General features: G+C 40.2%; 1 protein-coding gene across 1 annotated transcript in view; it reads right to left on the bottom strand.

The window, feature by feature from the left end:
• The window catches only part of LOC129835970 (cadherin-23-like), a 717892-nt gene extending 709822 nt beyond the window's left edge, over positions 1-8070 (bottom strand). Inside the window, exon 1 of the mRNA XM_055901677.1 lies at positions 7768-8070. The gene's annotated coding sequence lies outside the window, so the exon portion shown is untranslated. The remainder of the gene's footprint in view (positions 1-7767) is intronic.
• Positions 8071-13129: the final 5059 nt, after the last annotated feature.

Below are 13129 nucleotides of genomic sequence, written 5' to 3'. Positions count from 1 at the left end.
GTAGTTAATTTAAAGCGTTTTATAGCAATTTATATCCGTTTAGTGCGATTTTGGGACATTTATTTTTGCAACGATGTGAATAGCTGGGCACGCTTTTCAGTTCATCCCGAACGCAGTTGGCATTTCCACATGGCAAGAGGACAGCTTTCCACCAAAAGACGATTACTCCCAAGAAAGGATCCTTTGCCCAAGATACTGATGGAAGAACAGCTCAAAGTAGGACATTTTTATTATGATAAATCGTGTTTCTGTCGAAACATTTTAGTGGCTTAGGACGCCATGTTTTTTGACGTAGCTTCGCTTGGCGCAAACTGTATTGAAAAGTAAGGATAAATTAAAAAATGTAATTCCGCAATTGTATTAAGAATTAAATTGTCTATCAATCCCTGTCCACCCTATATTTTTTAGTCACGTTTATGAGTATTTATGTATAAGAGTAGATCACTGTCTAAGTGGCGCAAGGACATTTTCTGACCAGCTGAGCTACATTTCACATTGTCTAACCATGATTTTGGTGGCTAAATATAAACGTTTTCGATCAAACTCTATATGTATTGTGTAATATGATGTTACAGGAGTGTCATCTGAAGAATTCTGAGAAGGTTAGTGAAAAAATTAATATATTTTTGGCGATGTTGACGTTATCGCTCACTTTGGCTAGAATCAATGCTGGGCTGCTATGTGCTATGTGCTATGCTAATATAACGATTTATTGTGTTTTCGCTGTAAGACACTTAGAAAATCTGAAATATTGTCTGTATTCACAGGATCTGTGTCTTTCGATTCGTGTATGCTGTGTATTTTTACGAAATGTTTGATGATTAGTAAGTAGGTAAACACGTTGCTCTAAGTAGTTTTTCTATTCCATTTGTGACGGTGGGTGCAATTGTAACCTATGCCATCTACCTGAAATATGCACTTTTTTCTAACAAAACCTATCCCATACCATAAATATGTTATCAGACTGTCATCTGATGAGTTTTTTTGTTGGTTAGGGGCTATAAATATCTTAGTTTAGCCGAATTGGTGATGGCTACTGGTGTTGGTGGACAAATAAAAGATGGTGGATTATGCTAATGTGTTTTTAGGTAATAGATGTACATCTTTACATATTGTGTCTTCCCTGTAAAACATTTTAAAAATCGGACATGTTGACTGGATTCACAAGATCTGTGTCTTTCATTAGCTGTATTGGACTTTAATGTGTGAAAGTTAAATATTTAAAAAAATATATTTTTTTTGAATTTCGCAGCACTGGTTTTTCAGTGGGGGGGGGGGGGGGGGGGTGGCGCTAGCGGCACGCTGATCCTAGACAGGTTAAACCGTTTTATAGCAATTTATATCCGTTTAGTGCAATTTTATGGCATTTCTGTGTGACGCACTTTCAAGAGCTGGGCACTTTTCTAGTACATGCTGAACGTTAGTGGCCATTTCGACGGGACAAGAGGACATCTTTCGACCAAAAGACGATTAGACCGGAGAAAGGATACATTGCCCAAGATTCTGATGGAAGATCAGCTCATAGTAAGAACTATTTATGATGATAAATTGTTGTTCTGTAGAAAAATGTTAAACGCATATTCCGCCATTTTCTTTGGGGTAGCTTCGCTTTGGCGCACCCGGTATTGCACAGTAAGGATAATTTAAAAAATGTAATTCAGCGATTGCATTAAGAACTAATTTGTCTTTCGATAGCTGTCAACCCTGTATTTTTTTGTCAAGTTTATGAGTATTTATTCATTAGACTAGATCACTGTCCAATATGGCGCCGGACATTTTCTGACCAGCTTGGCTACTTTTCTCACTGTATAACCACAATTTTGGTGGCTAAATATGCACATTTTCGAACAAACTCTATATGTATGTTGTAATATGATGTTACAGGAGTGTCATCTGAAGAATTCTGAGAAGGTTCGTGAAAAAAATAATACATTTTGGTGGTGATAATGCTATCGCTCTTTTTGCCGTGAATCAATACTGGGGTAATGTTTGCACATGTGGTATGCTAATATAACGATTTATTGTGTTTTCGCTGTAAGACACTTAGAAAATCTGAAATATTGTCTGGATTCACAGGATCTGTGTCTTTCAAGTAGTGTATGCTGTGTATTTTTAAGAAATGTTTTATGATTAGTAATTAGGTAATACACGTTGCTCTCTGTATTTATTCTAGTCGAGTTGTGATGGTGGGTGCAATTGTAAACTATGCCATCTACCTGAAATATGCACATTTTTTTAACAAAACCTATCCTATACAATAAATATGTTATCAGACTGCCATCTGAGGAGGTTTTTTCTTGGTTAGTGGCTATCAATATCTTTATTTGGCCGAATTGGTGATAGCTACTGATGCAGTAAGAAAATGTTGGAGTAAGAAAATTGTTGTCTTTTGCTAACGTGGTTAGCTAATAGATTTACATATTGTGTCTTCCCTGTAAAACATTTTACAAATCAGAGATGATGGCTTGAATCACAAGATCTGTATCTTTCATTTGGTGTCTTGGACTTGTGATTTCATGAACATTTTATTTTATGATATCCCTGTAACTTTAGGCTAGGCTATGCTAGTCAGCTTTTGTGTTGGGGGGGATCCCGGATCCGGGTTAGGGAGGCGTTAGAGGTTAAGTTTATTCTGCCTGGGCGATACCAATATCTACATAGCGCATTGATGTGAATCACACTGCTGCTATTTCTGCCTTACTGATTGTGGTTGTTGTGGATGGCTGTTTACAAATGTGTATTTTAAGTAGGGCTGACCCCACTGGTCGATTGTTTGGTTGATAGGCTGTTGGTCGACCGATAATTTTTTTTAGTCGAACAGTTGCAAATCAAAATTTAAGGCACATCTTGATTGACGCCTGTCTCAGTGGACTAATCCATTGCAGAGGCCGCGGGATGGCACACCAGTATCACCAGTAGTACATTTACCGTTAATTCCCCTCATTTCTAATCCACAATGTTTGTTTGGTTACTGTAATTTCTGTACCATTGGATAGAAAACACGTTGAAGTTTGAAGAAATGTTAAAATAATGTATGAGTCTATAACACAATTGATATGGTAGGAGAAAATCCAAAGATTTTTTTTTGGAGATCTCATGCTCTTACAATGGAAAGCTATGGGTCCTATGCAATTCCAGCTCCCATATTGCAAGTCCTGTGGATGTCAACAGTCTTTGTTCAAGGTTTCAGGCTTGTTTCTTCCAAAACGAGGAAGAATTTTAAGTCTGTGGGCGCGCGACGAAGAGGACGCGCACTTGCTAATTTTACTTTTCTAGTGAACATACTTCTTTCCATATGAAATATTAGTTTAAAACGTCTTAAGACTAGGGGGCGGTATTTTCGTTTTTGGCTAAAAAACGTACCCATTTGAAACTGTCTATTTCTCAGCCCCCGAAACTAGAATATGCATATAATTGTCAGATTAAGATGGTTTTGGAAACTTTAGAGTGTTTTCTGTCTTATTAATATTGTCTATGAGTTAAACAGAACTGATATTGCAGGCTAAAACCCGAGGAAAATCCAACCAGGAAGTGCCCCTGTTTTTGAAACCTCTCTGTTCCTATGCATCCCTATTGCCCATTGAAAGGGATATCAACCAGACTCCTTTTTCTATGGCTTCCCTAAGGTGTCAACAGCCTTTAGACATAGTTTCAGGCTTTTATTTTGAAGAATGAGCGTGAACGACCACATTGCGTAAGTGGATAGGTGGGGGTTCTCAGTGAGTTGTGCGCAAAGAGAAAGGCGGCCATTGTTACTCCCGGTCCTAGTGAAAAGCCAACTGTCCCGGTTGATATATTATTGAATAGATATTTGAAAAACACCCTGAGGATGGACATGTTTCTGTGGACATTATGGATATAATTTGGAATTTTTGTCTGCGTTGTTGTGACCGCTCTTTCCGGTGGATTCCTGGGCATAACGCAGCAAACTAACGGAGGTATTTGGATATAAAAAATATCTTTATGGAACAAAAGGAACATTTGTTGTCTAACTGGTAGTCTCGTGAGTGAAAACATCCAAAGATCATCAAAGGTAAACTATTAATTTGATTCCTTTTCTGATTTTCGTGACCAAGTTACCTGATGCTAAGTGTACTTAATGTTTTGTCGAGCAATCGATAAATTTACACAAACGCTTGTATTGCTTTCGCTGTAAAGCATAATTTCAAAATCTGAGACGACAGGTGGATTAACAAAAGGCTAAGCTGTGTTTTGCAATATTTCACTTGTGATTTCATGAATATGAATATTTTCTAGTAATACTATTTACCTGTGGCGCTATGCTACGCTATGCTAGTCAGCGTTTCTGATGACAATTATCCCGGATCTGGGATGGGTGGTTCAGAAAGGTTAATTACATTCTAGGGTACCTGAGGACTAAATAGAAACGTAGTTTGACTTGTTTTAACAAAATTTAGCGGTAGCTTTTTGGATTACTTTGTCTGCATGTTGAACTCAAATCGATGGCACAAACTAAACAGACTTTTTGGGATATAAAGAAGGATTTTAACTAACAAAATGACCCAGCGTGTTGCTGGGACCCTTTGGATTGCAAATCAGAGGAAGATTTTCAAAAAGTAAGTGATTACTTAATCGCTATTTGTGAGTTTTATGAAGCCTGTGTGTCACGACTTCCTCCGAAGTCGGTCCCTCTCCTTGTTCGGGCGACGTCACCGGTCTTCTAGCCATCGCCGATCCACCTTTCATTTTCCATTTGTTTTGTCTAGTCTTCCCACACACCTGGTTTCAATCCCATCAATTACATGTTGTGTATTTAACCCTCTGTTCCCCACATGTCCTTGTCCGGTATTGTTTTTTGTAAGTGCTTATGCACGTTATGTCTGGGGTATTGTCCCATTATGATTGTTGTGTTTTGTTCAGTGATTTTAATCATTAATCTGCACCGTTGGAACAGAGTCTTTGCTCTCCTGCGCCTGACTTCTCTACCGCCAGTACGCACACCTTACACTGTGCAGGTTGAAAAATATGTTGATGGGGGCCGTCCTCAAACAGATGCATGGCATGCTTTAGCTGTAAAGCCTATTGTAAATCAGACAATGCAGTTAGATTAACAATAATTTAAGCTTTTAACCAATAGCATGTAAATCTTTGTTGGGGCAAAAATAATAATAATAATAATCATTATGCATTCCAGCAAAGCCACTACACAACACTAAACAATAATTAATTGCACTATAAAGGTGACACGGTGCCCACAAACTGTTAGGGCCTACATAAATCTGTCCCAACAGCAGAGTCCCAACAGCAGTCCCAACACCTTACCACTGCTACACCTGGCTATCAGCAGAACCTTGTCTGGCAGCGAAAACAGTTTATTCAGCCTCATTTACTGCCTTTTTGAAAAACATAGCTGATATGGCTGACTTGTTTAAACAAATGTGGTTTCTACTGACAATTGAGATGTACAAACTATCGCATAAGGGAACGACGAGCAGATAAGAGGCCATCTGTAATTTCGATTTTGACTTAATGAGCGAGCTAGGACGGACGTTCAGCACTTTTGAAATGTACAGCGACGTAATTCAGAACATGGGCCGTTCTTACAGTATTCTCCCTGTACACCAAGTCAGAACCGTAGGATACATAACGGGGGCATATAAGCAGAATGAAAGCGCTTACAATATTTGATGATTACATTTCTCTAAAACAGGCTGTAGGCTAATTAAAAGTGGAAAAGGGCCCAAATTATTAGCGCGAGGCACATGGGCTACTAACAGCTTAGTACACAACATACACTTAGTAACGTTATTACTTTCTTAGTTACAGTATACATATCTCCCTGGAATATTACATAATTTAAGCAGCAGCACATAATACCTTTTAGGACTCACGCTGTTGTGCTGTGCTCACTTCCTTCCAAACCACTCTTTGTTGAATTTGCAATTCCCAACTTGTTGTGTAATGTTTAAGTCCAATGACCGAGGAGCACTGATAAGTTTTATCATTCATTTCTCTTCATTATTCATCTTCATATGACAAGGATTGAAATGAATTTACAAGTAGATTGTCGACTTGATTCATGATGATGACTCCTAGCTAAGATTTTGAAAGTATGATGTTGACATGATCAGTCCAATCAATGCTACTGTACATATAACGTGATTTGACATCATTAAATCTGTGGTCAATGACCTTGAGCCATGCATAAATACTGGTGTATATAGTAAATTACGGTATACCGCCCAGCCCTAGTTTGTATGCGGCTTTATTAACTCAATTATATATATATTTTTTTTTTTACATTGTTTGCAAACTGATATGTGACACATATTAATGCGAAAATAACATGCAAAACAGGGAAGCCCAAAATAGTTGTATTTATTTACATATTTTTTGCTAAAAATGCGGGGCTCAAAACACCCACCTGCCCTGAATGACCGGTCGCTGCTGCCACACACCAATACATGGATTTAACAGTCAAACGACCACTTAAAAAGCAGCCCATCGTTGTCACTGTTGATATCCTATGCTGCGTCGTGATGCGTTTAAGTTAACAGAAAAAGTGTCCCGTTCCCTTTTCCATGATGGAAGCCTCCCGAAATCAACTGTTAACCTTCCACAATATAGATATAAGCCTTCTACAAGTTCTCATCGAACTAACCATGTATAGATTATTCAAAGTTTCCATGTGGCCTTTGAATAGTGTTAGTTTAAACAGGCTACACCCCAAAAGTTTGCCCCCTGTTCTATTGATTTTTATCGAGATATCGATCAAAGTGATTAACAAAAAGCGTTGCGTTGCACTTACCACCTTGGCGACCCACTTAAATCAAAGTGCAACACTTCAAAATGTTGAGCTGTCTTCTACAAATTGTCCTCAAGCTAGTGATGTACACATTATTCCCAGATTCCGTATGGTTTTTGAGCTGTGTTTAATAGTTTTAACTGGACGTGCAACCTCATCTCCACCCTCTCGCAACTGATTTCAAGGTCATATCAATATGAGTGATTGACAAATAAGTGTTGCGTTTCTCTTTCCCGTTTGGCGACCTCCAAATCAAAATGCATCACTCTAAATTATAACTGTCTTCATCAGGTTGTTCTCCAACCAGTGATGTAAAAAAATATATCCAGTTTCCATGTGGATTTTAAGTTGTTAGTTTCAACAGGACGTACAACCTGATTTCCCCCTAATCGATATTAGTGATGTATTGCCACTTGTCAAAACAGGGTTTTTGGAGCGTGTGCAATTTATAAGGTGCTCGTAAAAATAATATACAAAAATATAAACACTATTGTTGCACATGTATGTGTAGATAGTATCTTACATGTTTATGTTTTCAATATATCACCAACTGTTTCTGCATATTGGTTATTGATTTGGACACCTTAAAACTATGTTTTGACATTGGGCTAGTTATCAAAATGTCTTGTCAACAGGAAACAGCGACAGCATGCATCATTTTCAACTTAAGTTTAAGGAATATAAATTTAACTTTCAGGATTAATTTCCAATGGTATTGCTGAATCAGTCCAAAAATGTCCTGCGATTGATTGATTTTGATGATACCAGAAATCGCCAAAACGGGTATGCCCTGCCTACTAGCAAGCAAGTCCAGAAATAAGCAACCAAGTAGCCTAAAAACGTGCCTATAGGCTACCCTCTATCAATCGGTTAGGTGACACAGTACACAAAAATCATCAAAGTATCAGTTATTCAATTCATTGTGCTCATTGCTCTATACTGCGATTGCTTTTACGCAACCAAATTTTGTTAATTATCACAGCTTCATCATCTAATCTTACCTGCCTTGTCCGTGTCCGTTGGGGCTAAGTGCCTTGAGATTCGATCGACGGTCCTGCTGTGATGCGTTACGAAGTAAACGCTATAGGTAGGCTACTTATTTACGCTCCTCTCTCTCTCTCTCTCTCTCGCTCTTCTTCTCTCCCTCTCACAACACTTTTTCCACCTCCAGTCGAAAATGTCACGTCTTGGCTCTGGCTCTCCACTTCAACTTCATCTCAGCATAGGCTGCATCAAATTCCGACACGCGCTGCCTTGTTCCGTGCGCACTTACTATTTTCCTGCACCAACTCCCGTTTTGCTTCTCCCTGTGTTGTAGCATTTTATAAACTGATGGTTTGAGCCCTGAATGCTAATTGGCTGAAAGCCGTGGTATACCAGACCATATACAGGGCTATGATTTTTTTTAAACTGTTTTAATTACTTTGGTAACAAGTTTATAATAGCAATAAGGCATCTTGGGTAATTGTTGTGTGTATATGGCCAATATACCACGGCTAATGGCTGTATCCAGGCACTCTGCGTTGCGTTATGGATAAGAACAGCCTATGGGCTCGTGCTAAAATAGAACATGTAACTGGATGACTTGAATGACATAAAACAGGTAACCAATAGGCCTATACTTATATTGGCCATATACTACAAATCCCAGAGTTGCCTTATTGCTATTATAATGTAAATAAAACAGTAAAACATACCTATGGTATACAGTCTGATATACCACGGCTTCCAGCCAATCAGCAGTCAGGGCTAGAACCACCCAGTTTATAATTGCTTACTTTATAATCCCCACTGGAAAAATGTAAATAATGAAATACATAATTCTTGAGGTAATTAGCCAGACTGGAGCTCGTTTCACAATGCTCATGTTTGAAGGCTTGTTTCCTGTGTCAGGCTCCTCATGCACTCTGAGCACATTCAAGTGGCCAAATTCTCTGCCACAGTGTGAGCAACAATAGGGTTTCTCTCCCGAGTGTGTGCTCTGGTGTATCCTGAAGTATTGTACTGTTTTGAAGCTCTTTTTGCATTGTGTGCAGTGGTTTGGCTTCTCCTCTGAGTGTATCGTCTAGTGCTCTGAGATTCTGGACAAAACTGAAGCTCTTCCCACACAGTGCACACAAACCGCTGTCCCGTGTCTCTTTTTGTGGTCTGTCAATGCCCCCTTCTGGACAAAACTTTTATCACACTGAGAGGCTGTAAGCCCTCTTGCCAGTTTGAATCCGCTTGTGTAACTTGACAGTCTTCTGCCAACAGTCGGTCCAGCTTTGTTAACCTTACTCCCGAGTGTACCAGTTTATGGTTTTAAACGCTTTTCCCACATTGGTTACAACAAGTCTTCTTTCCCTTTTGCTTTTTGTTGTCCGGTTGGTGAGATGAGCCTATGTTGACTGTGGTGCTGTGGGTTTCCTCACACTTTACTTCCTCACACTTTAATGTCGCCATTTTGGTTCTTCTTCCTATCCTGACTTTTAGGACTTGCAGTCAGAACTATGGTGATACTTTAACTTGTTTCCAACTTGATTGGGGATATCCTCAGATGTCTGACCTCTTACACTATATACAGTGCATTCGGAAAGTTTTCAGACCTCTTGACTTTTTCTACATTTTGGTTACGTTACAGCCTTATTTTAAAATGGACAAAATATTTTTTTACTCATTAACTATGCACAATAATCCATAATGACAAACCAAAATCAGCCTTGAGTCTTCTTAGGTATGACGCTACAAGCTTGGTACACCTGTATTTGGGGAGTTTCTCCTATTCTTCTCTGTAGAACCTCTCGAGCTCTGTCAGGTTGGATGGGGAGCGTCGCTACACAGCTATTTTCAGGTCTCTCCAGACATGTTTGATTGGGTTCAACTCCGGGCTCTGGCTGGGACACTCAAGGACATTCAGAGACTTGTCTCAAAGCCACTCTTGCGCTGTCTTGGCTATGTGATTAGGGTCGTTGTCCTGTTGGAAGGTGAACCTTTACCCCAGTCTGAGATCCTGAGCGCTCTGGAGCAGGTTTCCATCAAGGATCTCTCTGTACTTTGCTCAGTTCATCTTTCTATCAATCCTGACTAGTCTCCCAGTCCCTGCACTGAAATACATCCCCACAGCATGATGCTGCCACCACCATGCTTCATCGTAGGGATGGTGCCAGGTTTCCTCCCGACGTGACACTTGGCATTCAAGCCAAAGAGTTCAATCTTGGTTTCATCAGACCAGTGCCTTTTGGCAAACTCCAAGCGGGCTGTCATGTGCTTTTTATTGAGGAGTGGCTCCCGTCTGGCCACTCTACCATGAAGGCCTGGTTGGTGGAGTGCTGCAGAGATGGTTGTCCTTCTGGAAGGTTATCCCATCTCCACTGAGGAACTCTGGAGTTCTGTCAGAGTGATCATCACGTTCCTGGTCACCTCCCTGTCCAAGGCCATTCTCCCCCGATTGCTCATTTTGGCCAGGCAGCCAGCTCTAGTAAGTCTTGGTGTTTCCAAACTTCTTCCATTTAAGAATGATGGAGGCCACTGGAGTTCTTGCGGACCTTCAATGCCACACTTCCCCAGATCTGTGCCCCGACACAATCCTGTCTCGGAGCTCTACAAACAATTATTTTGACCTTATCTGTTTTTATTTTGAATACATTTGCAAACTTTTCTAAAATCCTGTTTTCACTTTGTCATTATTGGGTATTGTGTGTAGATTGCTGAGGATTTGTTTCATTTAATCCATTTTAGAATAAGGCTCATAACGTATCAAAATGTGCAAAAAGTCAAGGGGTCTGAATACTTTCCGAAGGCACTGTACATATGAAATGGGTAAAACAGTATGTAAATATTATTTAAGTGACCATTGTTCCATGTTTAAATAAATAGGGCAGCAGCCTCTAAGGTGCAGGGTTGAGTAACCGGGTGGTAGTCGGCTATTGAAAGTGACTACGTTCAGGGCAAGGTACTGCTCTTTGAAGAGGTAGGGTTTCAGACATTTTCAGAGGATGGGCAGCGACTCTGCTGAATATGTGCTGACAACATGTGACCACAAGTCTTCACACTCCTGTGAGAAGTCTGTTGGTCAGCTAGCTGCTGTGGACCCGGATCGGGATCACTTTTCACACAAACAGGAAGGTACTTTGGTTCTGTTGATTCACTGGAGGTATTATCTGGGTTCAGATTCGAGTGTGAGTCAGAATAGTTGCCATGAAGATGCTGGTCCATTAGGACACATACTGTAGTTCTGATCATTTTTTTTATGAATCTGAGCCCAAACCTGGAGATGTCACACCTTACATAGTCAGGGTTGCTGAGATGGCTGTGTGCCACTGTACTCCAGATTATTTATCCTCATGGTGCTTCCAATGAACAAACCACAGCTCACAGCTGCCTCCCGTCTGAAAACACACAACAGTCCAATGTCACAAACCAGTAATAATTGAGAAAAGTTTCATCAAAGTAATATAGTATGTAGGTACAAAGACAGTGGTGCCTGTGACACATTACTCTATGCTTAGAAATCCATGTTTAGCCCCGCACCACATTTTTTAAGAGTATCTGCAGTCTTTGCATGCGGCCATACTACTTTGTATCCACTGTAGCACTGCACCAATATTGTTTGTTCTGCTGTGTGTGGTTGATGTCAATATATTTCTTTCATTAGTCAACTGTCGACACAGTCCCAAAATGTTTTGCATGTCAGCAGTTAAGGTTTAAGATATATGATTTATCAAATTTTAGCATTTTGCATCATATGATGCGTTTTACATCATTATGATGATGTGGCAAATTACACTTTGCTTCTTGAAAGTCCAATACCTTGAAAACTTGACTGCTGACATACAAAACAAGAAGCAAGATGGCGGCGCCAAATGTCTCATGAGAATACGTAAGAATCAATCTGAAGCTAACGAAATAGTACCACTTTACTGCAACGCTGATCTGCTCACTCGCCATCAAGCTGGATAACAACCCCAAAAAACTTTTATGGCTCGAGCGGTTGATTGACAAATACTACTAATGCTTTGAACGCCAAAACATGTCGGAGCATCATCCGAACACCCGGCATGGTAAACATGGACAACCAAGTGCAAAAAGAAAACGGGAATCCTCAGACACAGATGCCCGGACACACTAGGAGCTGCCTTACTGTGGCCAGGTTGGTCACTTGTCTCCACTTGTTCCCTGCATCCAGCAAAAGAGGTGGCTTGGCAGTAGTGGGGGATGTACAGTGGCTTGCGAAAGTATTCACCCCCCTGGCATTTTTCCTATTTTGTTGCCTTACAACCTGGAGATAAAATGTATAATTTGATTTACACAACATGCCTACCACTTTGAAGATACAAAATATTTTTTCTTGTGAAACAAACAAGAAATAAGACAAAAAAACTGAAAACTTGAGCGTGCATAACTATTCACCCCCCCCAAAGTCAATACTTTGTAGAGCCACCTTTTGCAGCAATCACAGCTGCAAGTCTATTGGGGTATGTCTCTATAAGCTTGGCACATCTAGCCACTGGGATTGTTGCCCATTATTCAAGGCACAACTGCTCCAGCTCCTTCAAGTTGGATGGGTTCTGCTGGTGAACAGCAATCTTTAAGTCATACAACAGATTCTCAATTGGATTGAGGTCTGGGCTTTGACTAGGCTATTCCAAGACATTTAAATGTTTCCCCTTAAACCACTCGAGTGTTGCATTAGTAGTATGCTTAGGGTCATTGTCCTGCTGGAAGGTGAACCTCCATCCCAGTCTCAAATCTTTGGAAGACTGAAACAGGTTTCCCTCAAGAATTTCAATGTATTTAGCACCATCCATCATTCCTTCAATTCTGACGAGTTTCCCAGTCCCTGCCAATGAAAAACATCCCCACAGGATGGTGTTCTCGGGGTCATGAGGTGTTTGGTTTGCGCCAGACTTTGCGGTTTTTCCTTGATGGTCAAAAAGCTAAATTTTAGTCTCATCTGACCAGAGTACCTTCTTCCATATGTTTGGGGAGTCTCCCACAAGCCTTTTGGCAAACACCAAACGTGTTTGCTTATTTTTTTCTTTAAGCAATGGCTTTTTTCTGGCCACTCTCTTCTGTAAAATCCAGCTCTGTGGAGTGTATGGACAGATACTCCAATCTTTGCAGCTCCTTCAGGGTTATCTTTGGTCTCTTTGTTGCCTCTGATTAATGCCCTACTTGCCTGGTCTGTGAATTTTGGTGGGTGGCCCTCTCTTGGCAGGTTTGTTGTGGTGCCATATTTTTTTTACATTTTAATAATGGATTTAAATGGTGTTCCGGGGGATGTTCAAAGTTTCAGATATTTTTTTATAACTCAACCCTGATCTGTACTTCTCCTCAACTTTGTCCCTGACCTGTTTGGAGAGCTCCTTGGTCTTCATGTTGTCG

This window comes from Salvelinus fontinalis, chromosome 37 (genome assembly GCF_029448725.1).
Source record: "Salvelinus fontinalis isolate EN_2023a chromosome 37, ASM2944872v1, whole genome shotgun sequence".
NCBI classification, from domain to species: domain Eukaryota; kingdom Metazoa; phylum Chordata; class Actinopteri; order Salmoniformes; family Salmonidae; genus Salvelinus; species Salvelinus fontinalis.
The sequence above is the reverse complement of the archived record's forward strand: the minus strand, read 5'-3'. Positions and strand labels throughout refer to the sequence as shown.